Source organism: Cyprinodon tularosa, unplaced genomic scaffold (assembly GCF_016077235.1).
Source record: "Cyprinodon tularosa strain WSP-4 unplaced genomic scaffold, ASM1607723v1 ctg42, whole genome shotgun sequence".
NCBI classification, from domain to species: Eukaryota; Metazoa; Chordata; class Actinopteri; order Cyprinodontiformes; family Cyprinodontidae; genus Cyprinodon; species Cyprinodon tularosa.
Window position 1 is genome coordinate 2,241,420 of NW_024039141.1, and position 14,043 is coordinate 2,255,462.

A 14,043-nucleotide genomic window follows, 5' to 3' on the forward strand; every position below is an offset into this window, starting at 1 on the left:
GCATTATAACCAACAAATAATACATTAGAATCTTATCTGATGCTTTTAGAAGCTTTTATAATGATTTATTCACATATATATCTCACTTCTAAAGATTATATAGCTAAAAATGGTGAAAATAAGTGATTTTGGATGTTTTTGTATTATATTTTGTATCACTTAACTGTTATTTTATGTCTTAATAGTATTATTATTTATATTATTAATTGTTTATATTGAATAAGTGATATTATGACTAGTTTTAGTGCTTTTCAAGTATATGGCATATTATTATCCACATAATGACAGTAGCAGTAATAAAAATATACAATAATTATAATATTTTTCTGTTGCAGATTTCAACAAACATGTTTTATGGAAAGAGGAAGGCGGTTGTGATTGTTCCAGCCAACCCTGCCATCAGCGATGACGAAGAGGATGAGGAAGATGATGTGGAGGTCGATCCTGATTACATTCAATTTCAATTCAGTTTATTTATATAGCGCCAAATTCACAACACATGTCATCTCAAGGCACTTTACAGTTCAACCAGATCATACAGTCATTCCAGTCAGCCACAACCTGGACACTCCCACCACAAGTGAGATGAGTCCTCCTGCCAAGAGGAGACATGTGCAGCCTGCAGTGGAGGTGCTTCAGGATGGGGAAGATGAGGATGAAAATGAAGATCAAGATGAGCAGGTTATACCGCAAGCTAAGGGTCCCACTAAACCCAAACCCAGACCCACCACCTGGAGGAAAACCAAATTAAGAAATTCACCTCTGCCTGAGTACCAGCACTCTGCTCCCAACTTTATTGGGAAACCTTTTGTGTACTTTTTAAGATACTTTACCCCACAATTCATTAGCCACATAACTTATCACACCAACCTGTACGCCAGTCAAAAGGACATTAACACCACCTTCACCACCAATGAGGATGAGATGATGAAATTTGTAGGAATTCTCATCTACATGGGCATGGTAGAACTGCCATCTATAGATGACTACTGGGCCATGGACACCAGGGTTCCTCAGATTGCCAACATCATGTCATCAAAGAGGTTCAGGCTGCTCAGAAGGATGATCCACTTCAATGACAACACCCTTATCCCTGGCACCACTGACCGCTTCTTCAAGGTCCGGCCATTGTTCACCTTCCTCTGCAGTGCCTTCAGAAGTAAGGAGCAGACCCCGAAGCAGTCAGTGGATGAGGTGATGGTTGCCTTCAAAGGGAAGACAGCTGGGAACTTGAGGCAGTATATTAAAAACAAGCCTGACAAGTGGGGGTTTAAGTTGTTTGCCAGGGCCTCCGAGGATGGATTTATCCATGACATGGTCCTATACCAGGGCAAGACTACGCTGGAGGCCCATGGTGTCCCCCTGACACCTGAACAAAGAGCCTTGGGCGCCACCAGCCAGATTGTCTCTGTCCTGGCCAGTACCATGTCATCCTCCACCACAACAGCCATCTTCGCTGACAACTTTTTCACCAGCTTGGAGCTAGTCCGGTACCTCAAAACTCAGAACTGCAGGTAACAATTACTTTCTGTGAGTGAGTGAATGAATGATTACATTTATGTTGCACTTTACTGCTGGATATGTAACCCACTTACATTGGATCCATTATTCATCCATTCCATATTTATGTGTTCAGATACACAGGAACTGCAAGGGACAACAGAATTGGACATCCTCCCCTAAAGTCCATCACAGAGATGGAGAAAAAAGGTGTCCCTCGTGGGACCTGTCACTCCGTTGTCAGTGATGATGGGATCCTGGTCCTCAGGTGGAAGGACAATAAAGTTGTCACTCTGCTTTCGACAGACATGGGAGTGGAACCTCTGTCATCTGTCTACAGGTATTGTTTATTTTAGTTTTGTCTGATTGTGTTGTTCCTGTAGATGTCAGTGCTGCCTTTATATTTTTTTTTTTTACTTAGCCATTTATTTTCCTCCATTCATTTATATTTTTACACTTTTTATGGAGCTGTTACAACACCAAATTTCACTAATGGTGATCAATAAAACAAAATCGTGTTTTAGGTTCTCCAGTGAATCCAAAAAGAAGGAACCTGTGAGCTGTCCTGCAGTCATCAAAAGCTACAATTCCAACATGGGGGGGATTGACAAGAGCGACATGTTGGTGCACCTGTACCGCACCCCCATGAAGTCCAAGAGGTGGTATATACTCTGTTTGCATACACTATTGATCTGGCCATCTCAAATGCCTGGCTGATGTACAGGCGGGACTGCAAGGAACTGAAACTGGACAGCCAGTCTCTGAAAAGCTTCCGGATCGAGGTGTTCAAGCATGCCTCTAACCAAAGGCTGTCTGTAGTTCGCTCAGGAAGAAGCTCTGACAGTCTGAGAGCTGCCTTTGATGTTCCCAAGCCAGTCCGAGGACATCGCTGCTCCAACCCCACTGAGGCTGTGCGTTTCGACCACTCCGTGTTCCACGTTCCTGTCTACACTCATCGCCAAACATGCAAGTACTGCAGCAGGAAAGACAACATTGCAAGGTCCAATGTTTTCTGCGGGGTTTGCAAGGTCCATCTCTGCCTAAATGCAACACGCAACTGCTTTGCTGAGTACCACAACCCTAAATAAAGATAGTCAATAGATATTTAGAAGGCAGTAAGGCACTGAACGTTCTAAAATACTGTGAAAGAACTTTATTTCACAGTATTTTGGAACATTCAGTGCCTTACTGCCTTCTCAACATAAATTTATGTTCTAAAATGCTGTGAAATAATCAAAGTTGTATTTATGTTGAGAAGGCACTAAGACACTGAATGTTCTAAAATACTGTGAAAAAATAAAGTTTTATCTATGTTGAAAAGGCACTAAGCCACTGAATGTTCTAAAATACTGTGAAATAATAAAGTTTTATCTATGTTGAAAAGGCACTAAGACACTGAATGTTCTAAAATACTGTGAAATAATAAAGTTTTATCTATGTTGAAAAGGCACTAAGCCACTGAATGTTCTAAAATACTGTGAAATAATAAAGTTTTATCTATGTTGAAAAGGCACTAAGCCACTGAATGTTCTAAAATACTGTAAAATTTTAAAGTTTTATTTATGTTGAAAAAGCACTAAGACACTGAAGGTTCTAAAATACTGTGAAATAATAAAGTTTTATTTATGTTGAAAAGGCACTAAGCCACTGAATGTTCTAAAATACTGTAAAATTTTAAAGTTTTATTTATGTTGAAAAAGCACTAAGACACTGAAGGTTCTAAAATACTGCAAAATGATAAAGTTCTATTTATGATGAGAAAGCAGTAAGGCACTGCAACATCCATCCATTGTTCTATTTTCCTATTATTATATTGTATTGTTATGAAATGTTACATTATACTCTATATTTAAAATATTCTGTCATGATTTTAGATGTTTTCTATGAAGTATTATCTTGTTAAAGTGGTTTCATAATGTTATTAAATGGTCTAAACAAATGTTTATTAAACTATTTCATGTTTTTTCAACAAATTCTATCTTGTGTTCTTTTTAGATTTTTTTTTACCAGAACGGGGCAAGTTACCATATATGATCACTTCGTTTCCTGTGATTTTCAGCATGAAAATGAAATTTTTTTAATAATGTAATTACAGATTATTATTATTGATATATACCACAATGACACCCTGAGATGGAAATTTAACATTTCAAAGTTTTTCAATGAGTGCCCTATAAAGGGTTAACGGTGATAGGGTTGGTCCAAGACCGGATCGCTTCTTAAATGCATTCCGGGAAAACCAGTGGGAGCTACCTGGTGGAAGATTTGGCTTTGGGGAGCCTTTGCCCTTCATATCGAGATGTGATGACCTCTGTGAAGGTCTTAGGCCATTCAATGCCTCGCTTTGCAGGCGCTCTTCTACAGACAACGTGCGGGTCCATTGCAGATGGGTTTAGGATGCCGCTGCGAGTGTCACCCTTCTCCACTGGCTTCGCCGCTGGTGGGATGATAAAAGGCTCGCAGACCTGCCAGTAGTCTTCAGACCCGAGACTAACGGATTCCACCTCAGATACCGCCCCCTAGGGTCGCAAAGATCTGGGAGGGCAGCCTCCTCTTCCTCTGGGTCAGTAGTGGCACGACAGCTTTGAGCTGATTGACTGGGTCCAGTGAATAGGGGCTCCCCCTCTTCTGACACAGTGAGCACCGATGGTGGAGGGTTGGCTACCTCGATCACAGTGTCCAACGAGATTTGAGGTAGAGCCGTGCACAGTGCTCACAGCTAGCTGGTGACATTACTCCATCATGTTGTAGCCCCAGCCCCGAAGTGCAGACAGGAGGGTGTCGGCCCCAGCCATAAGGTTTCCACATGTACAAGCTCTAGTAGGTGGCTTGATCTTGTCCATGATGAGTTTAAGCTGCCTCGTAAGCTCCGTAAATTAAAAAGCAGCTAATTTGGTAACCAGTTGCAACTGCTGCTGTTTGGTGGAAGACCAACAGCGAACAGAGGGACTCAGAACAGCTGAATGATATTACTGAGTAGTGTTCGGCAACCGAGTTGTTAACTTGTTCTGTTAAAAGTTAAGCTAGCTCAATACTTGAGTCCCTCCTCTAATAGCAGAAGTCACCTTTGTGGGCCAGTCAAGACTGGCATAATATTATACAGCTCCTGGAGACAGCGCTGGGGACGTGTCTCATAGTGAAATACCGAAATGAATATTGAAAGAGAACTACTGATATTAAGCTGTAGCTAATAATATATTGTTAGACAGGAACAAAAACAGGCTCTAGTTTTTAGATCAGGTGCGAAACTAAAGTAAAACATTAAAGCGGTTTAGGCGTTTCGTCATCATAGGATTTATGATAGGGAGAAACGAAAACATCAGGTAATAATAATGGGCATTAGATTCTAATTAGTATCTGTTACTCTTTCAAAATGGCCTCATCTGCAGAGAGATGTGTAAATTTCTGTGTTAAAAGAAACCATAGTTTTTTCCTTGTTTAAATAAACGAAGTGCTGTCAATCAAATGTATTTTATGCTATTCTATTTTAAATACATTTGCATAATCAGCTGACTGAATAATTGAAAACAACACCTTGATACACTGGTCTGTACTGAGGGACAATGCCAACATGGCAGCCATCTCCTCAGTGGCTCTGACCACCTTCAGCCAAGAAGGAAATACAAAAATGTTACTTTGACGTGTGATGGTGTCTAAATCAGGTGTTTCCAGTGGATTTAGCTGCTCTCTCAAAATACCTCTTTGTGAGGATCTTTGTGCGCCTTCAAAGCCTTCATTGTGGTGAGTTCTGCATCGTTCTTGAATCTCCAAGGCTGTTTGCCTAAAATCTCCCTCAGGACCCTCAATTGAAGGACAGCAGTTCTGGGCCCTTCCACCAACATAACACTTTTTGTTTTGACAGCAGGCTGCACAGAATTTACCGTCAGCCTTGGAGTCTTTTTTTTCTGGGCTCCACATTGCGAATCCAATTTGTTTGGCTTTTTCATCTTGAAGCGAGTCTGCACATGTATGTAATATTTACCAATACCAGTTATTTGCTATTACAACATAATATGGGATGTTTGTTGGCCTAGAATTTCTCTTCAGTTGATCCCTAATTATAAGACATCTCTAAAACATTTGTATGGAATAAAAAATATATAAATTCTGTAAAAAAAGCAAAGGGTTGTACATCAACATATTAATTATAAGCCTACTTATGCATTCAATTTTTATCGTCCATAAAATCAATAGGAAGAAAATAAACTACCAGGTTCACTTGATGTTCGTTTGATGATGATTTCAATGAGGTGTTATTTGAACTTTTTCTTTCACTATATATCAATCTGTTTTATTGTGTCTTTGATTGACACAAACTAATCCTTGTTGGCCATTTGACAGAGTAACATTCCAACAACAACTGTTACAGGTGAATTATCTTGACAAGTTAATACCCTTGTCATTAACATGATGATTGACTTCTTTCCTCACTGGGTTGGTCCACTTTCCTGCTCAAGTTGTGTGGGTTAATGCCAGACAATGAAATCAGAGTTAGTGGAAAACATTTCCTCACTTATTCTGTAAGATTACATTTTTTGTCCAAAAGTTTTATATTTGACCTACAAATTTGAGGCTAAAATACAGTTTTTTTTAAATGTATCTTAGTTAATTGTTCATATTAAATATCAATGCTGAGATACCAATTTTTTTTTCAGTTTTGGGGTTATGGCTGTCTTCAAAAATGATCTAATTATTTTTGTTATATATTCAACAGTAAACATTCAGAATTTAGTCTATATTAATATAACAGTATCTCACTGTTGGTACAGATTAGTCGATGGCAGATCCATGATGTAAATTTTTCACCGATTCCCAGTTCTGGACTAATGCATTGGTCTATTAAATCCTTATGGTGTTTAAGAAACCAGTTTGGGATGGGTTGTTATATTGTGCATTATCTTGTGAGAAGTATCCATCACAGGATGGGTACTGTATGGTCATGAAGGAAAGCAGATGGTGAGCCTCAACAATCAGCTAGCTCGAAATTAGCTAAGAAAATATCCCCCACAACAGTAGCTTGAGCTGCTGATATATAACAGTTGAATGCATGCATTTATATTGTCTACACATAATGCTGCATGTTGTAGCTGTAAATAAGCCTTGACAAATCATTCAGTATTTTGTAAATCTGTTAATTTTGGTGAGTTACTTTTCTCAGCTGACAGTTGACAGACAATGTCTATAAGGCTCAAATGACTTCACAGGTCACAATACATGTGCAGCCCAACGCTCTGATCTGGTCAACCTGCTCACACTGCACGTCTTAAAACAACATCGGACACAGCTGCACATTGAACTACTTGGACTCGTCTATCCGGAAGCCAAACCAGTAGAATAAGAAATGTGGCTACTGTGGTCTGTCAATTTTACAGAAAGAACACCATTTCACTCGCACCCCCGCCATGCTTCTGTGTTTACATCTGAGAGGAAGAAGAAAAGGAAGAATAGATGTTTGGGCATGCCCACTGAGCGATTTGCCCAGGACGGTTGACCGAACACCAAACATGTTTGATTTTTCTCCCAACCCAACGATTCCTGATCGGGAGGTGGTTCCGATCAGGTTGAAAGTTGACCCGATTAGAAAATTCTTACTCTTCTGGAAAGTCCCCCCTAAAAGGGTAAAAAAACGCACAGTATAAGCCTGGCTTTATCCAACAAATACAAATAATTTCGACAATTTTGGTATTTAGAATTGACCGAAGTTTGACTTGAGGTCCACAGGCTCTTGGTTTGGATCAGATTGGTTTTTAATGTGCTTCATTTGGGTAATATTAATAGAAAACATTAAATACACTTGCACTAAAATACCAAGGATATCCAGTAAAATGTATGGGTTTCTGGTATAGAGAGGCAAAATAACCATAAAGGCAATTTTATTAATGAATAGTTCTCCTTAGTTTCTACAGTTTGATATAGTCTTACAATTGAATTAAAGATTTTGTTGTATCTCTGGTCTTTATCAAAATACTTTTCCGTTACTGGTCCTGTCAAGCATTTTCGTAAAGTTTTAGTATACGGCAGTATTTTATTATTATCCTGACAGAGATTAAAGCTTATGTTTCTCTCGTCTGTGGGGTCTGTGCAGTTAAATTAAAACATTTTGGGCTTCCACACCCCTCAGATCCGTGCAGAAAAAATGGTGACTGGGCAACAGCTCCTGTCTGCAAGCGTTTACCAATATAAACATTTGGAGACATCCTGTTATTTAGTCAATAGATATCACTGCTCTCAACAGATTTGGGAAAAACAGCTTGAAAGGAATTACTATGTCTCTCCAAGTGCATAAAGAACCTTTCATTGAGTTATAAATGGCTGTGTTTTCTACTTCCTGATGTAGTGGTGCTGTCAGCTTGCTGTTTGTATTGAACACCCGGCTAAATTTCTACATGGAATGTCTGTGCGTCAAGCATGATGAGCCCCTTTATCGTCACACCGAAAAAGAAAGAACAGATCTCAGTGAATCCATTCACAGTGGCAGCAGATGCCAAATAACAAAAGGTGTGGTAGTTTCAAGGATTAATGCTGACCTGGCAAACGTTATTTCAATTGTTTAATGGACCTTTAAGGAGTACACAGTAACACATTGTTAGGTTTTGACCAACAGATCAAAAACAGAACGTACGTTACAACACTAAGGAAATAACCTAATCTGAAGGTCCAATCCCATTCTTGATCTCTGCATCAGTTGTTAATCACATTAAACTATTACTGTTTTAAAGGACACCTCAAATGCATTAACCCACCAAGCCTTGAAACTTTCCTTAGAGATTCTTACACCCCTCTTTTCTTTTCATTAGCTTTTTATTTACCTTGTGCTTATTTTCAGTAGTTTGTAGTGTTTGCATAGTTGTTAGATACAGTAATACTGTAATAGGGGTTATTAGCCAATAAAGGTACGAATATTTTAATCTTATCACTCTGAGCCTGATCAAACTCTTTTTGTTTAAAACTTGAAGAAACGTAGACAATTTCTTTCTGTTTAATAAATCTACTTATAGCAACCAACTTTACAAAGCAGGTGACAAAGGTTGAAAAAAAATTCTGGCAACGAGGAAAAGGAGTAAAAACATAGTTCCTGAAACTTGTGAACCAAATATCTTCCCATCACTGGGAAGAGGTGATTTAACCAGTATATCCTCGTTTACGGTCATTCTGAGTTTTCTTTATCATTATTATCATAGATAGTTTTCTAAATTCATACCAAAGTGCTAGAAAGATATAGATTAGATTGTAATCTTATTTTTTTCCCCCTTAAGTGTTAGAACAGTTGAAACAGAGAATATGTTTAGATCCATTTTGTGGGGATATGGAGAGGAATAATCTTTCTCTTTGGTGAATGTTAGGTTAAATAACCTAATGTTTGTTGAGGCTGGATGAAAGCTGCTGATCACTAAAAACTAAATTGGTGAAAGACAACTGGATTTTAACAGGCAGTCCTGAAGTCCAACCTTGAGTAAGAGAGAACCACGGTCAATAAGAAGAGAGTTACATTCATTTAACTAACAATCATTAAGTGGTCCTACTCTTGATTTGAATGACCCATTAATTAACTATAACTTCCAGTTGTAACTATTTAATATATTCATGATCTGCTGGTAAAAAAGCTGAAAACCATTGAGATCATCGTATGAATTGTGGAGGAGACATTGAACAACTATCCATGGAATTTTGTTTAGTAATTTACAGATAATTAAAAAAAACAATAACTTATGATGACCAAAAAGATTTAACTAGAGTTTCAGGAAGAACAACAAATTACTGTTCAAGAGTATTTCTTGGAAAGAGAAACAAGGATGTATGACTTGTTTTTTTTTTCAACAACCTTAGGTTTAAAGCAACCTTACCATTTCTTTTCATGATAAGCATTTGTTAAGTTTAAACAACTAAACAAGATTAACCTTAATCTCATAGCTTCATTTTACACATGTCAATTTTTGATAATTTATACCACCTGTGTAAAGTATGAAAATTTAAAAACTATTTAATCATAACTAAGAATCACAATCCTGTGTATATAAACTTAAAATTCACACCTTTGATACATATTCCGTCATATAACTCAACTACCATTGATTACTCAGTGTTTGTTCTATACTATATTTTAGAATTAGCTAGAATTAGTTATGAGTTAGAATGTTTTCACCGCTGTTCGACTTTCCATAATGAACAGGGTGCGGAATTTGTTTAGTAAAATCCAGGTCCGCTATGCAGAGTTGAAACTAGTAAGCAGCAGATGGGGGCTCCTTCCATTTAATAACAAGGTGAAGTGACAGTGATTGAGCTTGTTGACCACCATGCAAATTGCTGGCTGAATGTCAAGTGAGGGACACAACCCAAATATGGCGAGTTTGTTGCTGGAAATGCGATTGGTGTGAACAGACCACGTCATGTGTACTACCTCTGATGGCCTCATTGAAGAGATCAACGCAGCATACAAACAAGTTCTCCACTCATTGTAAAAAGCTATTGGAAATAAGCGAAAAACTCACACAGACAAATTTTAAACCACAAAAAGTGAAAAATACCCATTTCAACAGTAACTCGGGTTTTTGTTCACATTACTTTGTGCTAAGCCATTAGGTAGTAGCATAGTAAGTAATGGTCTTTCTTCGGGCTCTACGTTGTGACAAGGTAAAGTTTAATTTTGTTTATAAAAAAAAAATGCACTTCTACTTTTACAGTTATATACATGCTGAAAATCTAATGCTGTTACTTTCTATGAGCGACATGATACTAAACTAAGTATGCAATATTAGGGCTATTTATGTTATACCTGAAAACCCCTGAGACAAGATATATTAATTGGTATTTAGGCCCTATTAAATGAAAAAGAAAATTTACATCAAAGTCTTACACTCATTGCAAATAACTTAGGCTTTTTTGGGGGTTATGTAAAAGTCATCCCATGAGTGACTCAACATATACAAACAAAAGGAAGCTTGTTGTTAAAAGAAAACCCACTCAAAAAGAGAGGTATTTCCATATGACCAATGGAAGATAAATGGAACAATACTTTTTGGAATGTTACTTTACAAAGCAGGTAACAAAGGGTGAAACATTTCTGACTACCAGGAAAAGAGTAAAAACAGTGTAGCCAAAACTTGTTAACCAGGTATCTTCCCATCACCAGGAAGAGACGATTTAAGCAACTCATCCTTAGTCAGGGTCATTCAGAGTCATCCTTATCATCATTATTACGTACATTATTACACAACATGTAAGATTTTTTTAAATCGCCCGTGTCATAACAGTTGAAACAGAATACTTTTAGATCAATTTGTTGGGATAGGGATAAAAATAATCTTTTTCTATGGTGGATGTCATGTTAGATAACCTGTTTGTTAAGGCTGGATGAAAGCTGCTATATTGGAAATATTGTTTCTTATAGAAATAAAATGTATAAAGCAGCTATTGTTCCTATAATCTGGTTTGAGAGTCTGTTGCTGGGTTGATTACAATGTTATAGCAACACTTAGACTAAAGTTTGGACACCTGCTATTGCATAAACATATAGTGTTTTTTTGGAAAGTTTGTTGAAGAATAATGTGCAACTGTGGTGTACACTTTTGGAAAAACAGTCTCTTCTTATTCAATTCAATTCGGTTTATTTATATAGAGCCAATTCACGACACATGTCATCTCAAGGCATTTTGCTTAAGGAGAGACTAATGGGCATCTTTAAATAAAAAGATATACATAGAACACTGTGCTTGTGTCCTTCTTTTTTATTTTAGCTATTTGTTTAATTAGTTTTTAATTCTGGGGCCTACTATTATACGGGCATTTCGAGTTGATGTCGTAGTAAAATTTTATTATGATGAAATAATGACAAATAAGCCTTAATTAGTGATCATTGCCTGTCAGTATAGAGACATTATATACTTTATATAAATTATGTATGTAAATTTACAATTTTTTTAAAAGTTTGTTTTCAGTGGCAGATGACACATATTTCATGAACATGTAAAAGCTTACAGCAATTCTCTGATGATATCACACCAGAAATAAATAAGCAAAAACATGTTATGTCTTAAATTTAGAGAAAAATTGCCATTGCCAATGAAGCAAAATGTTTTCTGAATTATAAAGTATTACGCATTCTCTCCATTGCATCACTCAAACCACTAGGAAAGATGAAGAAAAGAGATACAAGGTTAATTCATAAGGCTGGCAAACATTATCACACTAATCTATTATTGATTCATACATTGTCACTTATCAGGTAAAATTTCAAACCCGATGCATGAATAAATAAGGCTATGAATAAAAAGCTTGTAGACAGCATACAAAAGCTTTTTGCTGAGAGAAACAGGGTATAATTACAGTGATAATCGCAATTTTGGAAAACGTATATGTTTGAAAACCATGAGTAGAATGTTAATTTCTGTAAATGTTGTTTAAGTATGCAATCAGTTATGTGTTTTTTTTAAAGCAATGTTCAGGAAAAGGCTCAAACTGATTCTCTTAAAAAGAAAGAAGAAGGGCAGTAAACATCATTGGATACCAGTAGTCACTGTACAGTGGTGTAAACACACTTTTGAAATAGTTGCAGACGTTTGTGCTATATGTAATAGTTATATGAATGAAAATGTGTAAGGTACTTACGGTATATATATATATATTTTTTGTTTTGTTTGTTTGTATGTTTCATTTATCTATACACTAATAGTGTTGATTTTCTTTTAAGCCTAAAACTAGCAAGCAAGCGAATGTGACTTGTTAAAACTTTTTCCCAGAAATAACCTGAACAATAAAGTGTTGTTTGAAAATATTTATGTATTTTTGATTGACACAAGTTGTTTATCTTTGGAAGCTGCTATACAAAGAAACCTTCCAACAACATTTTTTACATGTTTCTTGGCCTGACGTGATAATATCTTTGTCATGATCATTCTGGTAAATCTGGTAAATCATCACTTACAAGTTTCCTCACCATGGCAGCACACGTTCCTGCTCACGTTGTGTGGTTTATTGTCAGTTGTAAGTTAGTAGAAAATGATCCTCATTCAGTCTGTCAGATGAATCTAATTATTACCATAACTTGTTACATTATGGTCATGTTCTGACCGCATCTGTCTGACACAAACAAAAATACCACATTTAAAGTAGCTAAAGTCCCATTCCTTTGTCATTCTGATGCACTGATTGTTTGCCTTGTAGAGAAACTAAAGTGCTTATAAATTTGAAATCTAATACTGATAAAGTGATGTTAAGAGGTCACTTCTGAAGTGAATTAAGTACAATAGAGTATTGTTCATTTGGGGGACATTTTCTGACTTGGTAGTGATACTGTCCAACAAAATGCACATAACTGCATAAAAAAGATCTTCCTTGAAAAAAACTGCATTTTTTGTATAATTTCACTTCGAGTTGTATAAACTTTAAACTCATCTTCTGTTTAGAAGCAAAGACTTTGGCATGGTTTGCCAGAAGCTTGCATTTTCCCACAATGCTTTTACCAATGACAGTTTTAGATTTCCTTTTTCTGGGCCTTGATAATTAGAATTATAAAAATTTATAAATGACTTATGCTTCATTTGTGGAATGCCATTTCACAGCTTTCTTTAATCAGTTTCTGGATGATTGAAGGTGACCAATATAGATTGCTTTCATTTACCCTTAAAAAAAAAAAAAAACTAAAAAATGACTGAATTAAAGAGGTTTAAAAGTCCAGTTTTACTGTTTAAATCAGATTAATTCAACAAACATGCTGGATTATGTGTTCATCCATCCCAAGAACACGCTAAAATAAGTTTATAGAATTTAACTAAGAACTGACTTGACAGATAAAAATTAAACCAGAACAATAAGAGTGAAATTAAAAATGAATTATATTAGATTGATAAGAGTAAAATAAATAAAAACAACCCCCAATGATGGTTCCTTAATGAGTTAAATTATTTACCATATATATATATATATATATATATATATATATATATATATATATATATATATATATATATATATATATATATATATATATATATATATATATATATATATATATATATATTTATATATATATTTATATATATATATTTATATATATGTAGATAAATTGATGAATTAATTATAGATAATGTTTGAATTTGTTCAGTTTGTAATTTGGAACTAGATTATCTAAAATTAAGCTTATCATGTATTTATAAACTAATAGTGTTGATGTAGTTTTAGGCCTAAAACTAGCAAGCAAACGAATGTGACTTGTTAAAACAGTTTCCCAGAAATAACCTGATCAATAAAGTTTTGTTTGAACATATTCTTTCAGTTTCTGTTATTCTGTTTAATGCATTTTTGGTTGACACAAGTTGTTTATCTTTGCAAGCTGCTATACAAAGAAACCTTGCAACAACAATTGCTTCATGTTTCTTGGCCTTACGTGAACATATCTTTGTCATGATCATTCTGGTAAATCTCATAAATCATCCGATTGACCTGTTTCCTCACTGGGGCGGTAAACTATTCTGCTCACATTGTTTCATTGTTTCATTGTTAGTCGTAAGCCTGCATTTTCCCACAATGCTTTTAGCAATGCCATTT